Below are 16,682 nucleotides of genomic sequence, written 5' to 3' on the forward strand. Positions count from 1 at the left end.
GAGCTGCTGGACCGACTTGTTGGCAAGATGTGTAAGCAATCATCTCATCTTCAGTGTGGGGCGGGGCGGGGGGGTGGGGGGAGGATATGATTTTATAGATTTCAGGAGAAATGTGAATATGTTAAATATTACTTCCATTACGCTGGTTCTGCCGTCATCTGCTGGAGCAGCAGCATCTCGCGAAGTGATGTGAGAAGCATAAAGAAGGCTCTGTTCTGGAGTCTGCTGTGGATCCTGTGGAGATAATTTTGCAAAAAAAAACAAACAAAAAAAAAAAAACAAGAACCTGATGGAGAACCCTGGGCATTCTTTTCTCAGGACTGCAATACAGCAGCAGACTGTCATCATTCAGAGGCCTGCTTATCGCCGCTGTAATGTAGAGCTCTACAGGACATCCTTCCTGCCCGCAGCCATCACCATCTACAATGACTTTAAAGAAACGTATCTGACTGTTACTACAACATATATCTATTTTTTTTCTCCCTTTGGGATAAATGAGACAGTTTTGATTGATCCACTGGAAAAGCATAAGTGATAAAATAAAGTGTCACAGATTGACTCAATTAATTTTGAAATTTACTGAGATGCACCTGTGTAGTCAAGACGTAAAGAAAGTACACCCTTTGCCTATCGAAGGGTTTTTAAGTACAAACAAAACTGCCTTTACACAAGTTTAAAATTGCCCAGACTTGTCACTTATACCTAACTCTAAATGTACAAACTCGCAACCCGTATATTTATTAAAAAGAATGAAGCTCCCCCCAGCCCCCCCTCCCAAAAAAGCTGAAAAATTCTATCTCACAAAAAAAGGCACCAAATAAAATTTTAAAAGGGGATTCTGTCTCGTCACGGTGCCTGCATGCCGGCCGCAGCCCCGTCTGTGGTGGACATCGTTTTATTTCTACAGGGTCCCCCCCAAACTATTTCAAGCTATTAAACATCCACACATTGAGTAGGGGGGGGAAAAAGAAAAAGAAATGAACTTTCAGGACTTTTTTTCCTCAGGGGGCCTACAAAACTTGAGATGACAAAACTTTTTCAGCATATTTGGTTCCGGGTCAGAAAACTGTCTCCGAACAGAGCAGTACTCTCCTGAGCCATCAAACTTACGGTATGTGAACTGGCCTTACGAGAAAATGTTTAGATGTCAACCGACGGTGAAATGAGGCAAAAATGAAGACAATTTATTATTTTTTTCTTCTTTTTAAAGCACGTTCTGCCTGGTTTTCCCAGCACAACTGCAGACCTAATTAAGCCTGTTTATGTGTTTTTTTTCTTCCTCCAAAGCAAGATGCTTCATTTAATCTTTGTCTTCACTCGTTTTAAGATTCATTAATGAGCGGCTGTTTTATTTTTATTTTTTATTTATTTTTATTAATTTAACGTTTTGGATTTCAGTTGCATCAACTGTGGGGATTGTTTTGGCCTTTGACCCATATTTTCCTCCAGCTGTGGTGAACCGTATTGACGGGTTGCTAAAGATCCAAATTGGTGCACATAGAGTTATGGCTCTGTGTGAATATATTTTAGGTTGTTTCTTTGTTATACATTAGGAACGTTTAGCCAAGGTTACCGTTTTCAGAGCACTAACCTGTTTGATTTTGTTAGAAGACATAAAGCAAATCAGACGAAAAAATATTCGGTAAAGTGAATACACTTCAAAATATTATTTACTTCAGCAATTGAATTCACAAAAAAAAATAAATAAAATAAAATCTACCAGAAAATCGCGTACCGTTACTTAGAATTCTGCGTTTTTTAAAAAAAAAAAAAAAAAAAAAGAAAAAAACACAAGGAATTTGCACTGTGATGTTTGAACATGGGATTTTCAGCCATGCTAAATTAGGGGGCAAGTGGAAGTCAACCTGAAACAGTGGGAGGACGTGCTGGAGAACAGAGGAATAGAAGTTCTTAGACACAATGCAAAATAAATGAATGACACAGGGGTAACACTGAGTCTACAAGGAACAGGTATAGAATATGGATGAGTTTAAGTACCTGGGGTCAACTCGCCGAGGTAATGTGCAGTGCACAAGGGAGGTGAAAAAGAGAGTGCAGGGAGAGAGGCTGAGATGGTTTGGACATGTGTAGAAAGAGGATTGTAGTTAAATTGGACAAAGGATGTTGGATAAGGAGTTGATGGGGAGAAGGAACAGAAGCAGACTATAGAAAAGGTTCATAGCAGTAGCATATGAGCACATGTAGAGAGTTTGAATACTAGAAATGGGGTTGAGCGAAGCTTGGTGAATCACTGTGTTAATCCCTAGAGCGATAATTAATTATTAGGTAAAATGAATGGATTTTTTTTTTGTTGAGTTCTAATGGTGCGTTCACACCAAACGCATTTCGCGCGTCTGGCTTACATTCAAAGTCTACGTGGAGGCGGGCGTAGGACTTGTTGCGGCGCGTTTCGTGAGCCTAGCGCAGCACGGTCCGAAGAGTTTGACGCGCCAAGCGCGTCCGACAGTGTAGGCCGGGAACGATAAACAATGGTAGAGAGATGTCGACTCGTCTAGCGCGCCCTCAACGCGACTCCACATAGACTTTTGAATGTGAGCCATACGCGCCAGGCGTAGAGCGAAACGTCAAGCGTTCGCACTCAAGGTGGAACTTGAAGCATCAGACGCGATTTTTTTTTTTTAACTCGCGTCACACATTTGGCGTGAACGCACCGTAACTCGTCAAAAATTGAAGTTTTAGTTCACATGCGAAAAAGTAGACTAAGCCAAATATTACTAACCTTACTCCAGTTTAATTAGTTTGGTTCAAGCATTTCTTTTTTTCCAAGGCTGATGCATTTTTAGAAAGCATCTCCAGATCAGTTGATGCCCTTTACAGAGTGTAGTCCAGTGATCAAACGCTTACTTTATTTAGGCCTCTGTTTCCTCCCACTTCAAACCTGACTACACTACCTTTGGTTGCACTTAAAGATATTAGCTAAAGGCTAAAGCTACAACCCATAAAACTCTTATATTATACTGTGGGCTTTTTTTTGTGGCCTGACTTTGCTTTTTTATATACGTATATTTAAGTAAGAGATGGATCAAAAGTGTTCAGTGAACTTGTTCTAGCAACACTAACTGCAGTATCAGATGTGTAGGAATGCTGGAGCAATATTTACCTAAAACAAAATATGTTCATATACCATTGAAATGTAACACTGTGATCAAATTGTTACTTGTATTTGCATTATTTGTGTTAATTATAAGTTTTTAGCCTTTTTCCTCACCTTGTGATAATGGGTGTGTAGACACCAGAAGCACATTTACGATTAATTATGTCATTCTAAGTGAAAGCCTGAAGCTATCTACCGCTCTTGAAAATTATTCAACACCCTACACTTACATATTTTTACTTCGTAGGTGTGCCTGATTACAAAGTAAGGATTTTAAGCAAAACAGGTTTCAAAATAAAGAGACTAAATGTGACACATTAATTAATTTAACGCTCTGAAAGTCACTATATAGTCGCTGAACAGTTATATCACTTCTGCAAAAGCTTTCATTTCCCCAACTTCCTCTTCCGTCTCCCTGGGGCCAAATTTGCAAAAGCGGGTCATCTCAGACTTCCTCCCCTCCCAGTGGAAGAGCACTCTTATTCATCTATCATAAAGCTCGCCAGAGGATATCCCTAGCAATGTAAATTGGTTTTGTTCAAGCAGACCAGAGTTTAGAAAGAAAATGAAATGTATCTCATTGCAAGCTACTCTTTTTTTTTTTTTTTTTTGCAATTTTACTCTGTTTGGTCCTTCGCTGGCCCCTTCTTCCTTATCTGTCTGCTGTTTTATCTGCTCTCCAAGGTCAGACAAGCTTGAGGCGATCAGCGGAGATAAAGACAGAATGCGAAGATGAGGATATTGGTTTGAAGGCGTCAGCGGCATGGTCAAATGAGTTCTCTCTGGCTCTCCTAAGTCGCATTCTAACAGACCCTTTGCACCTTAAAATAATAATAATAATAATAATACTCTTAAAGGTCCAAATGACCTGATATGATGTTTCCAGACAGTGAGGAATGTCAAAGAAAGACAAAGAGTCAGAAAGCAGGTCTGTCGAAGAATGCTAAATAAGGTTGGGGGAGCTACAAACCAAGAGCAATTTGCCACATGATGCTCTGGAGAGAGACAGATACACCAGAGGAACCAACTCATCACTCTCGGTTCCTCGCCTTTTTCCTCCCCCCCCCCCTCCGCACCACACGGATCAGGCCGGCACAAGCCTGAGGGTCGGGATTCTTTCAATATCCTCTTTGTGTCCTGCACCGGGATTTCGGATAAGACCGATTCACCTCTGCTGCACCTGTCGGGATAAAAGATCGGGAGTGGCAACGTTTGATTAACTTTACTTTTAATCTGTAACTATAAGGGCCTTGTTTTACCTCTTAGCCAGCCGTGCTGGTCGAGTCGAGTCGAGTCGAGCCCGGGAGGAAGCCGAAAGAGAGGCGGGGGGGGAGAATAAGAGAGAGAATAAGGAGCGAGCCAATAACACAAACACGCAAACACAAACATATTTCTTTTTCTTGCTCCACTAAGGGAACGGGAGCCCTGTTAAATAATTCAAATGGCTGTCCTAGGATGCCAATCAGAAATACTACAGCCATAAAAGCCGCGTCTACGTTCGGCGCGGAGTGGAAGCCCCTGCAGCAAATGAAGGCATTATTCTTGTTATCCTCCGGAGGATGAAACCACACTAGTATTTCTTCTTTTTATGCATGTCGTCGATTTCTTTTTCTTTATTTATTCTCTGGGGGGGGGGGGGGGGGGGGGAGATGTTTAGGTTTTGAAGCAGGACATATCTGCAGGGGGAAAGCAACTGTCAGCCTACTTTATCCCCATTTGAATAGTGCCTCTCTGCTCGCTCCAAGGTGGAACACACTCTGTTAGAAACTGGGTTAGAAGAAGAGGCGCCGCGGCAGACTTGCAACAACACCATGAGTGGGAAAAAAAAAAAAAAAAAAAAAAAGTATGCCAAGCCTCTTCCCCGGAACCCTTCCACCAAACATGTAATTCTCTCTCGAATCCATAAATGTGCATGTCTTGTACGCGTTACTGTTGCTGGTCTGAATATCTAAGACTATCGTGGTTATACTGGATACTGATGAGCTTCCTCCTGAAGCAAACGTGCACGGTTGACGTCGGCTTACAGGAAATCAGGGCTTGTATGGCAGAAACATAAGCGACATTACTGATGAGAAGCGTAACAGTGACACAGCAGACAAACTGTTTAAACTAATTTATCGCGTTCAATATTAGCACGCAAGTTTAATCTCCACATGGACCATTAGCGAAATGAAATGCCGCTGCACAAAGTGTTGCATAACTAAACGAGAAAAAAAAAAAAAAAAAAAAAAACTCAGCCATGTTAATTTATATTCATTTTCCTGCGTTAAAGTTTCAACATACAAGATTTAAACTCAATAAAGCTAACATCGCGTCTCAATGGATGCCACACATTATTGGCAGCCAACAGACAGTTTTTCCAGACAGTATCTCTCATTTGTCGAGTTTGCTCATGCAGTTAGAGCCCCGCGCTGTTAATCACAGAGAAAATGGAGGGAAACAGGACGGATGGTGTAAAAAGCCTCTACTGGAGGTTATTATCGTATACCGTCATCTATATGCAGATGAAAGGAAATTGCACTGTGGGCTGTATTGATTTGAGAAGCCCTTGATTCTCCATGCTTTTTTTTTTTTTTTTGTCTTTTACAATGAATTTTTCTTGACACTCATTTATCACTTCAAACATACAGTTCACTACAAATGTGTTTATACCTGTTGGACCTGTTCACATTTTGCCATGTTAGCATCACAAACTTCAGCTGGAATGTTGTGATCGGACAGACATCGCAACTCTGCCTAACTGTGAGGTGGAAGGAGAATAATACACTGCTAGTTGTTATGTTTCACTGTAGCGAATCAGAAATTTGTGCTTAGTTACATTGGATGGAAAATGGTTTTTAACATCAATTTTGCATATTGTTTATTATATACTATAAGCTACCACTGCTGTAAATGTCTCCACATCTTTAAGTGCATATTGAAATGAATAACACACAGGTCTTTTTAGTAATTAGGCAGGTAGTCGAAGTGGGTTTTATTTATGAGCATCTTCGTCAACGGGGTTGATTACAATTGTGCACCACACTTCTCAGATTGCTTTTAGCCAAGCGATTTTAAGACTTTGCATCATCTCCTTTTTGCCTCTTTGATTTGCTTTGCGCTGGTTTATCGCATAAAACTCATAAAAGTTTGTGGTTGTAACGCAGACAACCAGCCACGACGGTTTTGGCTAGCTTGAGAAAAACAAAATGCCATAAGGGGCTTTTGGTAAAAATGTTTTCTCCTGCTTTAACAGAGGAGATATTCTTTTACCTCCATTGAGGAAGATCCACAAAGCCCAGGAGCCCATCTTCAAACAGAGCTAATGGACAATTTACCCACCACTCTGCTCCTAAAAAAAAAAAAATAAATAAAAAAAATGGAACCAATCCCCCTTTACCAGCAAACCCCACTCCCACTTATCTCTTTGGCTACCTTGATATGCTGTCACTCTCTCTGCTCTCTGTGCTCGGGGAGCTTGTGCAGCGTTATGCATCTCCTGTGTGAGTGCATGTGCAAAAGGAGACAGCCAAGGTCATCGCTCATTGATAAGACCCCGGTGGAGCGCACATGTTATCTCTCCTGCCTGGGGACTCCCCGCAGCAACATCCACAATTAGCTATCTCACCCCTTAGTGTTTGCTCCAGCGATAAGCGTCCCCTCCCACCCAACTACTTACTTTAGCTGAGGAGGGCTGGGACAGAGCAGACTCCCCTCACCCACAAACACACAACCAAGAAGGTGCCTTGTAAAAGTCTACCGGATCAACTCGCACTGTAGCAAAAAAAAAAAAAAAAAAAAAAAAGTAGTAATGTAGATGTGGAGGCTGAAATTTTGGCTGAAGCATTTGCGCACTTGAACGTGTTAAAAACAGCATAATTCAAAATTGAATCTGAGGAAGACACAAGAAATGCGTTTTACCTGATCGGGGATTCAGTTCTCACCAAATGGGTGGAAAATCTCTAATGCATATTCCAGTGGTGAACAAAAACAGTTCGGTAAATTGGAGCCAGGTTGCTTTTTTTTGCTAGCTTTTTTTCTCTCTCTCTCTCTGGTCAATCCACACTTTAACAGTGGTACTGAGCTGGAAGCGGGTGGTTAGGGGTTTCAGGCACAGCACCCACACAGGAAAGAGAAAAACAGAAGTGATGAACAGAAGAGTGGCTACCTGTCAGGTAGTCGGTTAAGTTACCACAAGGAGTGGCTGTAAAAGGAAGTTCCACCTACCTCCTTTCCATTCAGGTATTTTTTCCTTAATGTCACAATCTCCGTGACTGTCAGTCTGCAAGCTAATGAGGTGCTATAAGTCTCTTTTCCTCTTTTCTCTCTCATCCCTGTCATTTCCCTAGTCCTTTGCAACATAATTTCCTTTTCCTAGAACATTGATTTCTTTAGGACCTTAGCAGACACTGTAACCCAGGAAGTGTGGTTTGTATAGATAGATAGATCTCTCTTTCTCTCTCTCTCTCTCCTTTCCTTAATCAGAGTAAAATGTCTCGTTTCTTTATTATTTCAAGACACGCACTGAGCCAATTATCTAATCATTACGGCAAAGCAGGTGGTGCACTAATACAAGATAATAACACACCTTGGGCATTCGGAGCCATCGCGCTGCTCAGGGCTTGCGCTCCTCTGAACAAGCCTAATTGGGCTGTGGTACATGGGAAGATATGTGCGAGGGAGAAAATCATCATACTTAGGAGAAACTGGAAGAGTGGAACTTTTGTGCTTTTTTTTTTTTTTTAATCAAAGGAGCAAAAAGGACATAAGCTGTAATTTCATGCTCTGCATGAAAACATCTTGCGTTTTTGAGCATAAATGTGGAATCGACTTTAACGTATCAGACTGGGACTCAAACTCTACAAATGTCTCTTCTTGAACATTCTGACTAGAATTTAAAATCAGTTAAACTTATGTTACATGTAGCTTGCCCTCTGTAAAACGCCTTTTTTCAGTTCTGTTATTTAGTTGCTAATCCTCTCTTAACCCTAACGAAGGAAAGCCTCAGCACATCAACATCCTCTGATGCTTGTGGGTCGTCAGTCATATTCTGGCAAGTAACTTCAACATGGTATTTATTACCTTGCTTGTGTAACCGGTGCATCCAAGGGTTATTCCTCAGGGAAAAGTCAGTAAGTCGAGATGGAAAAGCTTCAGAATCAATATTTTTAAGTCATCCGGCAATGAGCCTTAAATCCTCGTCTTTCCATCCGTCCTATTTGTTCACTGCTGTTTGCAGTGTTTAAAACTTTCTCTTCACGTGAATTAGATCTCGCTTATGTGTTTTAGAAAGTCTCTGTCCCTCCTTTTAAAGCATTCGTGATGTGTGCTAAAGAAGAAGATTTAAATGGAAGGCAAACGTCATTAAGCCCTTTGATTTTAAATGAAAATGTCTGTTGTGATTTAGGTGTAATTGACTGTGTTTCAGTCTTTGGCCGTACTGCCGGATAAAAAAAAAAGAAAAAAAAAAAGTGTTTCACTCATTATGCACTCGTCACCAAATTCGTAACCTGATTTAAACTTGAAACTGAAAAGGGAAGATTTTTCATATGAAGCAAAAGTTAATCCGGCCTTCCAAAACCAACTCCCTTTTGGGTTGGTGTGGCCAGTGTTGACACCAGCGAAAGTGCGGTGGAATCTGCAGCTGAAATGCACTCGTGTACTTATACTGTTGTCAATAAGATAAAGGATGAAAGACGCAGAGCTAAAGTCAGCGGAGCGAGGCGGACGGCACTCTTGCGTGATAAATGTGGAGATGAACACTTCTTCTTGATTTCCTGCATCTTTATGTCCTAAGTATATCCATTTTGATGGATGGATTCCAGTCTTTCATTGTTAGCAGTTTGCAACAAGACTCTGACTTTAAAAGAAGCAAGACCGGTGTCTGCATATACGATGGGATGTTGTGGTTCAAAAGAATCGATAACAGAACTGAGAGGATGTACATAGAAAAAAAGATAAGAATTAAAACATAGTTGAAGAAGCTGATAAACTAGTGTGTGACCCGTACCTTGATTAACAGTGCTTTGTGATGACTTTCCTCAATAAAAGAGCAGAATCTTCTTAAAGAGACAGAGGCCCAATTTCAAGGAGTTAAATTACAATGTCAAATTTATTTTAAGTCACATTTGATATATCCAGCAGTCTTGTGACAACTGAAAGTAACATAGTTCTTTGACTGTGCTATGAAATAGCTGGAAAAATACATTATACTGTCCCTTAAAAAGGAAAATGCACCACTTTGTGTTGGTCAGTCACATATAAAGTCGAGAAAATACATTGAACATTGTGGTTGTACACTGATAAAAGGTTAAAAAGTAAAATACTTTGTTCAATGTACCACCACAGAGCAAAAGGCCCCGAAAGCCAAGGGGTGTAGATAAAAGCATGGATGCAAGTGTAAAAAAGGTGGTGAAAATGGAGAAAAGGAGATTTATAAAAAAAAATAAATGCCCAGAACTCCAACAACAAGTTATGATATCGTTCTACTACTACAAAACTAACTGGAACTGAACAAAATGACACAAAACCCAACCAGTCCACGTGACAACATGCACATTTTTTTTTTTTTTCCCCCCTCCTCAAGCTGTCCCAGATTTAAGCGCGTTGCTTTCAGTTTCAAGAGGCTCACTTTCTTGCCATTGTTATTCTGAGCGGCTTCCGGTTGTCCTGTGTCGATAGACGCCGGCTGATGTTCGAGAGTCCGTTATCAAAACTCAAATCCCACATGCTCACTCTGAAACAGCACCTGACAGCTGAAGGTACCAGGGGCGAGCAATGCCTGACAGCAAGGTTGCGCCGGTGTCTATAGGTAAACCATGAAAGCAAACTGACAGCCATGAGTGTCAAAAGTAGTTTGCTTCCAATAGAGCACGAGTCACACGTCTGGTATTCATAGAAACAGCTTTTAATGCCCCCCTCTCAAGCTGCCGTTGCGTCTTGCTTTCATTATATTAGCACCTCCGAAGGGCATGATGCCGTGTTGTTGCCCTTGTTTTGTTTTGGGGTTTTTTTCCCTTTGACTGACATGGCGGTTATGAGCAACGATAGCTGGCAGGACTCAGAGGGAGCGTCTAAATGAACTGACACAGGCTCCTCGCACCAAAACCCACTGACAGCATTGTTATACTAAGGATTTTATATAGAATGACGAGCTCCGGGAAAAAAAAAATAAAAATAAAAATCAATGTGATTGATGCACAGCACTTGCCACATAATTCTCAGGGTTTCTGGTCTGAACGTTCGCGCAGCATTCGGGTTAGGTTCGCCCGTTGAGCGCGCTCAGTTTGGCTTTTAAAAGGAGGACGGTGAGAGTTTTGAATGGAGCGAAAAATGTTCCAACATCCCGTCCGACAGTAGTTTGTAGTTGTTTATGAAAATGCCAGTTGCGTGAAAAGCCAAACCCCTCCAGCGCAGGCAGCCGAGCAGCTGGACTCGGTCTGAGCCAAGGCTGAATTATTCGGTCTTGATCTGAAGTTGTCTTGATATTGGCTCCTGGTCTGTTTTCTCAGTTAAGTCCAATGTAGTTTTTTTTTTTTTTTTCGTTTTTCTTTTTCTTTAGTGTTTGGAATAGTTTTAGCGTAACGTGGGAAAAAAAAATAAAAATACCACTGGTCCTTGGATGAGGAGCATATGAAAGCACCAGATTCTAATTATTGCTATTGCTTATGTTCTGCTCTCCATTGTCAGGTGACATTAACTCTTAGGTGCATCAGTGACAGGATTAGACACTCTTTCTTAAGTGGGGAAAAAAATACACGTACTAGAATCAATGTGTTTTGGAGTTATTTTTGTCATTAGATTATCATTTGTAATATGATAATCCATGAAAAAAAAAACAAGTCTATATACATATGTATGTATGATGAAAATGTACAAATTTTTATAAACTTGAAACATTTTGAAAATTCAAGACGATAATTGCACAAAAAACAATAGAAGAGTATCAATATCTATTTTTTGTAGCTGTTGATGTGTTTGAAAATTTTTAGGTTCAAAAATTTGCAAAAAACTTTCAACATTTTTTTAATAAACTTGAGATACTTAGAAAAAATTGGAGGAAACGATTGCACATCTATTTCTTTTTCATCTCTGTGTGCGAGTATGGGTGAGCGGGAGTAAGCGTCTTTTCATCCAACATCTCCAATAACCCGCTCCTCTTCTCCCAGCTCACAACTGACTGCATCTCAGCGAACCAGTATGTGAAACTCCTAATGGTCAATGATGACCTTCCCTTCCTCCAGGACTTGTATAGGTCAAGGGAAAGTCTCCAGACATTCTGGACAGAAACTGCTTAGACTTTTACCTTCAGCTCAGGCATACCAAGCAACTATTTGCAAGACAACAGCCTCCAGAGAGGCGGATCCTTCTCCCAGGCTGTCTTCCTGATAAACACTTCACAATCAGAGCATTGATCACTCCCTTTTTTTTTTCTCCATACAATTGGTTGAAACCAGGCTCATCTTCTCTCAATAAACCGAATGCCATCAGTTCCGTTGCTTTTCACTTTTGCCTCATCCGGTTATTAATTATGTTCAGTTCCTGGATCAAAGAAGATGAGATGACGTACCAAAGGGGTAGAAACATTTGAGTTTTATGAGGCTGGAGAGAAAATTACAAAACGGTTGTGCAAGAAAACGTGTGCCCTCAAGCAACAGTCCTTCCCTTTGGCTTCCAGCGCGCACATCTGCGATTTAGGCTGTCGGAGAGTTCAGATATAGGCGAGATGACGTGTGAGCACAAATAAGTTGTATAAAAACTAAATCTGCCTGTCTAATTGAAGTCTACATGTGCTATGTGTTTACCTATTGGGTTAAAGTTATACAGTGGAATCAACTCGGTTATTTACCCTGGGAATTCACTGGGCCTCAAACATTTGGGTCAATAGAGTGAGGCTGGGAGCAGCTTTATGTTTGTTTGGATCAGATAAAACAGCATTTCCAACAGTTTTATGAAACGTCACAAACGTATAAATACCCCCATCAAATCTTAAAGATGTTATATTTATGGCATCTGATCTTTAGGGTGCAAAAAATAACTGTGAGAAGCCTGTAATTTATAGATGGACTTCACTGCAGGTGGTTCATGTTTGATCTACTTGAAAGGGAGAACTCCCATTAATTTATGTTTTCCCCCCCAATTCACAGGAACCGAAACTGGAAAACCACCTGTTATTTTTAACCACCTCAGTTTACTCAGCATACATTTGCTACCGGTGCATCTTATGAATAATTCTGCAATCTGGTAAAGTTCCACATAACATGCAGACTTTTCTCTCTTTTTCTATGATTTTATATTGCAAAAAAATAAAATAAAAATAAAAACAATAAAAAGTATCCTTTACTAAAGATTATAAACGTGAGAATTTTTTTCATCTTCTCAAGACAGCAATCCAAAAAAAAAAACTTACATTCTGTGTGAGCAAGAGAAACAAGATGCGAAACTTTGACTAGCCCATTCCAACTCTCTAATTGTTAGATTATTCCGTTACTGGACTCACCAAGCTTTCTGGCTGGCACCTTGAGGTTACTCAGAGCTATGTGGCTAAAGTTAAACACCAAACTATGTGATGATGTTCATTTCTGCTTTGGTGTAAACCAGCTCTTTGGCTTCATCGGACCATAACCTATAGGGTTTTAAAATATTTTAGGCTGGACTGAATTCTTTCTTTAGAAGAAAAAAATTCTGTTTTCAACCATACTTTTCTGTCTGGATGTACAAAGAATGGCATATATGAAGAGCGCATGAGAGAAATTCCTTCAGCTCCTTCAGAGTTGCCGTCAGGCTCTCTGTAGTCTCGCTGACCAGTTTCCGTCTCGTCTTTCCATTTTTCTTTTTTCTTCTTCCAATTACAGATGACTGTTTTCACCTATAGCGCTATGGAACTTTTGTTTCCATCTCCTGACAAATAACTTTGTATGACATCCTTTTAATCATGGGTTACGTCTCCAAGAGAAGTAAATGTCAGAAAAATCAGGGTAAGAAAACTGAACTTCATTTCAGTTTAATCACAGTCACTACGATTGATGTAGGTGGTAACCTGCAATAGCGCCTGCATAAAAACGGATCAAAAAGTGCATAAAGCAAAGTTCATTGTTGATTAATGTGGGGATCCAGGGTTTTTGNGATGGTGGGGTTGCTCATCTTTTGTCCACCAGAGGGCGTCCGGAGGTTTTGCCTGGAGGGTTGGCCTTCAGCTCTGGTCCCAACACACCTGGTGCCAATCTCGTCAGCTCCTATAAGAGGAGGGAGTCATCGCTTCTTCACTGCCAGAGTGTCACCAATGTTTGGTACTACCAGCCCCAGAGTTCTCACCTCTGCTTTGAGATTTAGCCTAGATAAGTTCTCAGTGAACCCTTGTGTCTCTCCCTCAGAGATCCGAGACTGCTGTGCTGTGGAAACCCTGTCTGCCCGTCCGCACTCCAACGCCGCCTCTTCTGCCATCCACCTTCCACCATCAAACCCGGACTCCCCAGACGCTCCTTCCCCTCCCGGCTCGGACCCGCTCCAACCTCAAGTAGGTTCCCCGACTCCGTTTTGTTTTTCTTGAAGATTCCAAACTGAACCAGAACTAACCATCCCTGTCCTCCTGTTCTTAGAATTCTGGCATCAGCCGGGAGAGGAGATCCATGCCCCATGTCACCTGCCATCATCCTGTTTTGCTTACAATAAACCTCACACAAATAAAACTGGTGCTCTCTGTTGTGTTTCTGCATGTGGGTTAAGAAATTAGAATCCGACATGACAATTAATCTCACCCAATCCATAACTTTATATCTCTCCCAGGGATGTAGTCTCGTGTAATGTAGCCATAACACCAATGGATGTTGGTAAAAGTCAACGTTAACAACTCCCGGTCAGTTAATTTTTATCTCGTTTGGGGAGCCGGAGCATATCCCAGTAGCCAACAGGGACAAAAGGCAGAGTATATTCTGGACAGGAAAATATCTGAGACAGGCTTCCCCTAACTCGCACGATGTCACCTGCGGAAAGTTTAGATTTGCAAATGGCCACTCATAATTCTAACTAAAAAATAAAACAGCCATAATTCTTGTACACTTATCAAAGATACTGTAATTGCAAAAAAAAACAAAAAACATTGCGATCATGAGCTTCGAAACGGCCAATATTCTGCAAAAATTATTTCTGCTTAGTTGCATTATGTACAACACTTTGCACGGTGAAGTGTCTCAGCAGTCACGAAAAAGCAAGACAAAACCCTTCAAAGTGAGCACAAAATGAGCCTGTTAAGGAGCCGTGTGGGTGTTAAGTCCCCTCTCCATCATGCACCAAAAGACACTGGAGTGAGGATAAAATAATGTGCCCACAAGGCCTGGGGTACTTAAGAAGGTGCACCGAGAGAAACCAAATCCCCCTACCTTTATGGGGAGGCTGAGATTGCTTTGATGGCTCCCTGAAGTACCTTAGCTGAATCGTGTCAAGAGCAATTGCAACATAAGTGAACAAAAACAGTGACATTGTGACCTGTAATGTCCCCAACTGAATTTGGACATAAAGTAGTCTAATAGAGCGGAAGAAATGTGCCCTGTGGCCAATGTCCTTTATACACATTTCATTTAAGGGCTAATATCACCTTGTCCTTGAAGACTGTTGTTTTCTGGTGTCCTATGTGGTTTTTTTATTATTATTATTATTATTGTTTCTGTGACCTATAAAAAAATGTTTTCAAATTGTTATGTAGTAAAGGGCTTTTTCCCCCCTTCAATAAATATTGACCTTTTGCTCTTAATCTTCACAAAGAATTTTTTTTTTTTCCTTTTTGTTGCAAAGTCATGTGTGTTCATTATATTTTCAATATTTTTGTCATCGCATGACAATTATCTTCAGGAAACAAAAGCTAAAACGAAGCATTATTCCCAGCTGAAATGTAAAACAACAACAACAAAAAAAGAATAAATGCTAATTTCATAATGAAAACCACAATACTGCTCCTCTTTTCAGAATTTGTCTTAAAGTTTTAAGTTGGGCTATCTGTACCCTGATTATAGATGATCATTTCCAACACATATTGGTACATGCAAGGCATCAACACAGTACACTATTCATGACTCTATTAAACTCCATCAAATATTTCTGAACCGCAGATGAAAAACAAGAAAAGTGGAAAAGATATGCAGCTGCATTGCTGATGAAGTTGTCAGTGAGCAATAGATTCAAAGTCAGCTTTGAATCAGAGGAAGTGCAAAAGGTGTAAAGCGGTATTTCAAAGGAATCAATTTGTCTTTAGGTGTCGATTCAACCTTCGTCACAAAACATGCAAGATTTGAAAATTGCGGCTGACCTTTAAAGATTTTGGTTTAATGTAACGCCTACAAATCCCAATTGCTGAGATGACATGTTGAAGACAGCTTACAGTGTCAATTTGTCATTATGTTGGTTTTAAAATGATAGTAGAAACCAGATTGCACCAGGACTTCTTCAGCACGCAACAAGGCCGCTGCAGTTTTAAGAAGAGTCATATAAAAGTCATTCCTGGAGGGTCATGATTCAAAATTAAAGATCGAAAACCCCCAAAACATTTGACCGGTGCTCGTTAAACACATTTTAATGCAAAGTAGATCAATTAAGTTAATGAATAAGAATCTTTCTAAAAAGGTAAAAAATAAGTTGTTTTTTTGTTTGTTTTTCTTGTTACAGTAGTGAAAGATAAAAATCACCAGATAAGTCAGCGTCTGCAATGGAGCTTACAACGTTTACCAGAATTTCAATCCAGGTTTTACATCCAGTTATGAATTCCCAACTGTTTGTCGTTTGACTTGTACGCCTTTCACCGTTAAGGCCGTTTCCTTTTTGTCGGGACAGTTATGACCGTGAAGTTTGGCAAAACTGGACGAAACTACAGAGGAACAAAAAAATGGGCTCGACAGCATCAGCACATTCTTGCACTGTTGCTGCCATCTCATATCAACCTTCCATCTGGTGATTCTGTTATTGTGTTTCTTTTATGAAATAAACATGTTTGGGGTGTGGGGAAGGAGAAGAGAATATTTTAGGAACAGACACAGATCTGATCACGCGCTCGAGGAAAAGCAAAAGAAGGCAAAGTGGATTGGACGGCTGCGAAAAAAAAAAAAAAAAAAACCACGGTGTGTCGGCAAACTTTGAGGACACAGACTCATTTATCTCCCTGTCTGAAGCAGGCGACTACTCGGTGATAAAGGTCATGGGATGAACAACCGGAGCAAGCGCTGGAGAGAAACTAGAACAAATCATTTTGGAGTTATTGCAGCATTTTCAGCTTTTAGCGTGAAAACAATATAAACGTCTAACAAAAAAATAAATGTGATTTTAACATAATAAACATGAGGAACAGTTTGGATCCACTGGGACTATGACTTAGTGTTGGAAGTCCGGCTGGAGTTGGGTAGACGGCGGAAGGAGTGTGTGTGCCATCTGCAGAGGCGCACACACTCCTTCTGCAGATCCTCTGCAGAGCGTAATGCCCCTAATATATATATATATATATATATATATATATATATATATATTTTTTTTTTTTTTTTTTTTTTTTTTTTTTTTTTTTAATGTTTGAGTTTTGACTAACTGACAGGTTAAAAAGAAAAAAAAA

At 40.4% G+C, this 16,682-nt stretch overlaps 1 long non-coding RNA gene across 1 annotated transcript in view; it reads right to left on the minus strand.

Annotated features, from left to right (window-relative positions):
- Positions 1 to 3,720: 3,720 nt before the first annotated feature.
- LOC106952912 (uncharacterized) overlaps positions 3,721 to 16,682 on the minus strand; it is a 94,946-nt gene continuing 81,984 nt past the window's right edge. Inside the window, exons 2-4 of the long non-coding RNA XR_001426069.1 lie at positions 4,375 to 4,390; positions 4,086 to 4,295; positions 3,721 to 3,936 (exon numbers count right to left, since the gene is read on the minus strand). This is a non-coding gene — a long non-coding RNA (uncharacterized LOC106952912). The remainder of the gene's footprint in view (positions 3,937 to 4,085; positions 4,296 to 4,374; positions 4,391 to 16,682) is intronic.

Source organism: Poecilia latipinna, unplaced genomic scaffold (genome assembly GCF_001443285.1).
Source record: "Poecilia latipinna isolate Pla-1442-1.1 unplaced genomic scaffold, P_latipinna-1.0 Scaffold546, whole genome shotgun sequence".
NCBI lineage: Eukaryota > Metazoa > Chordata > Actinopteri > Cyprinodontiformes > Poeciliidae > Poecilia > Poecilia latipinna.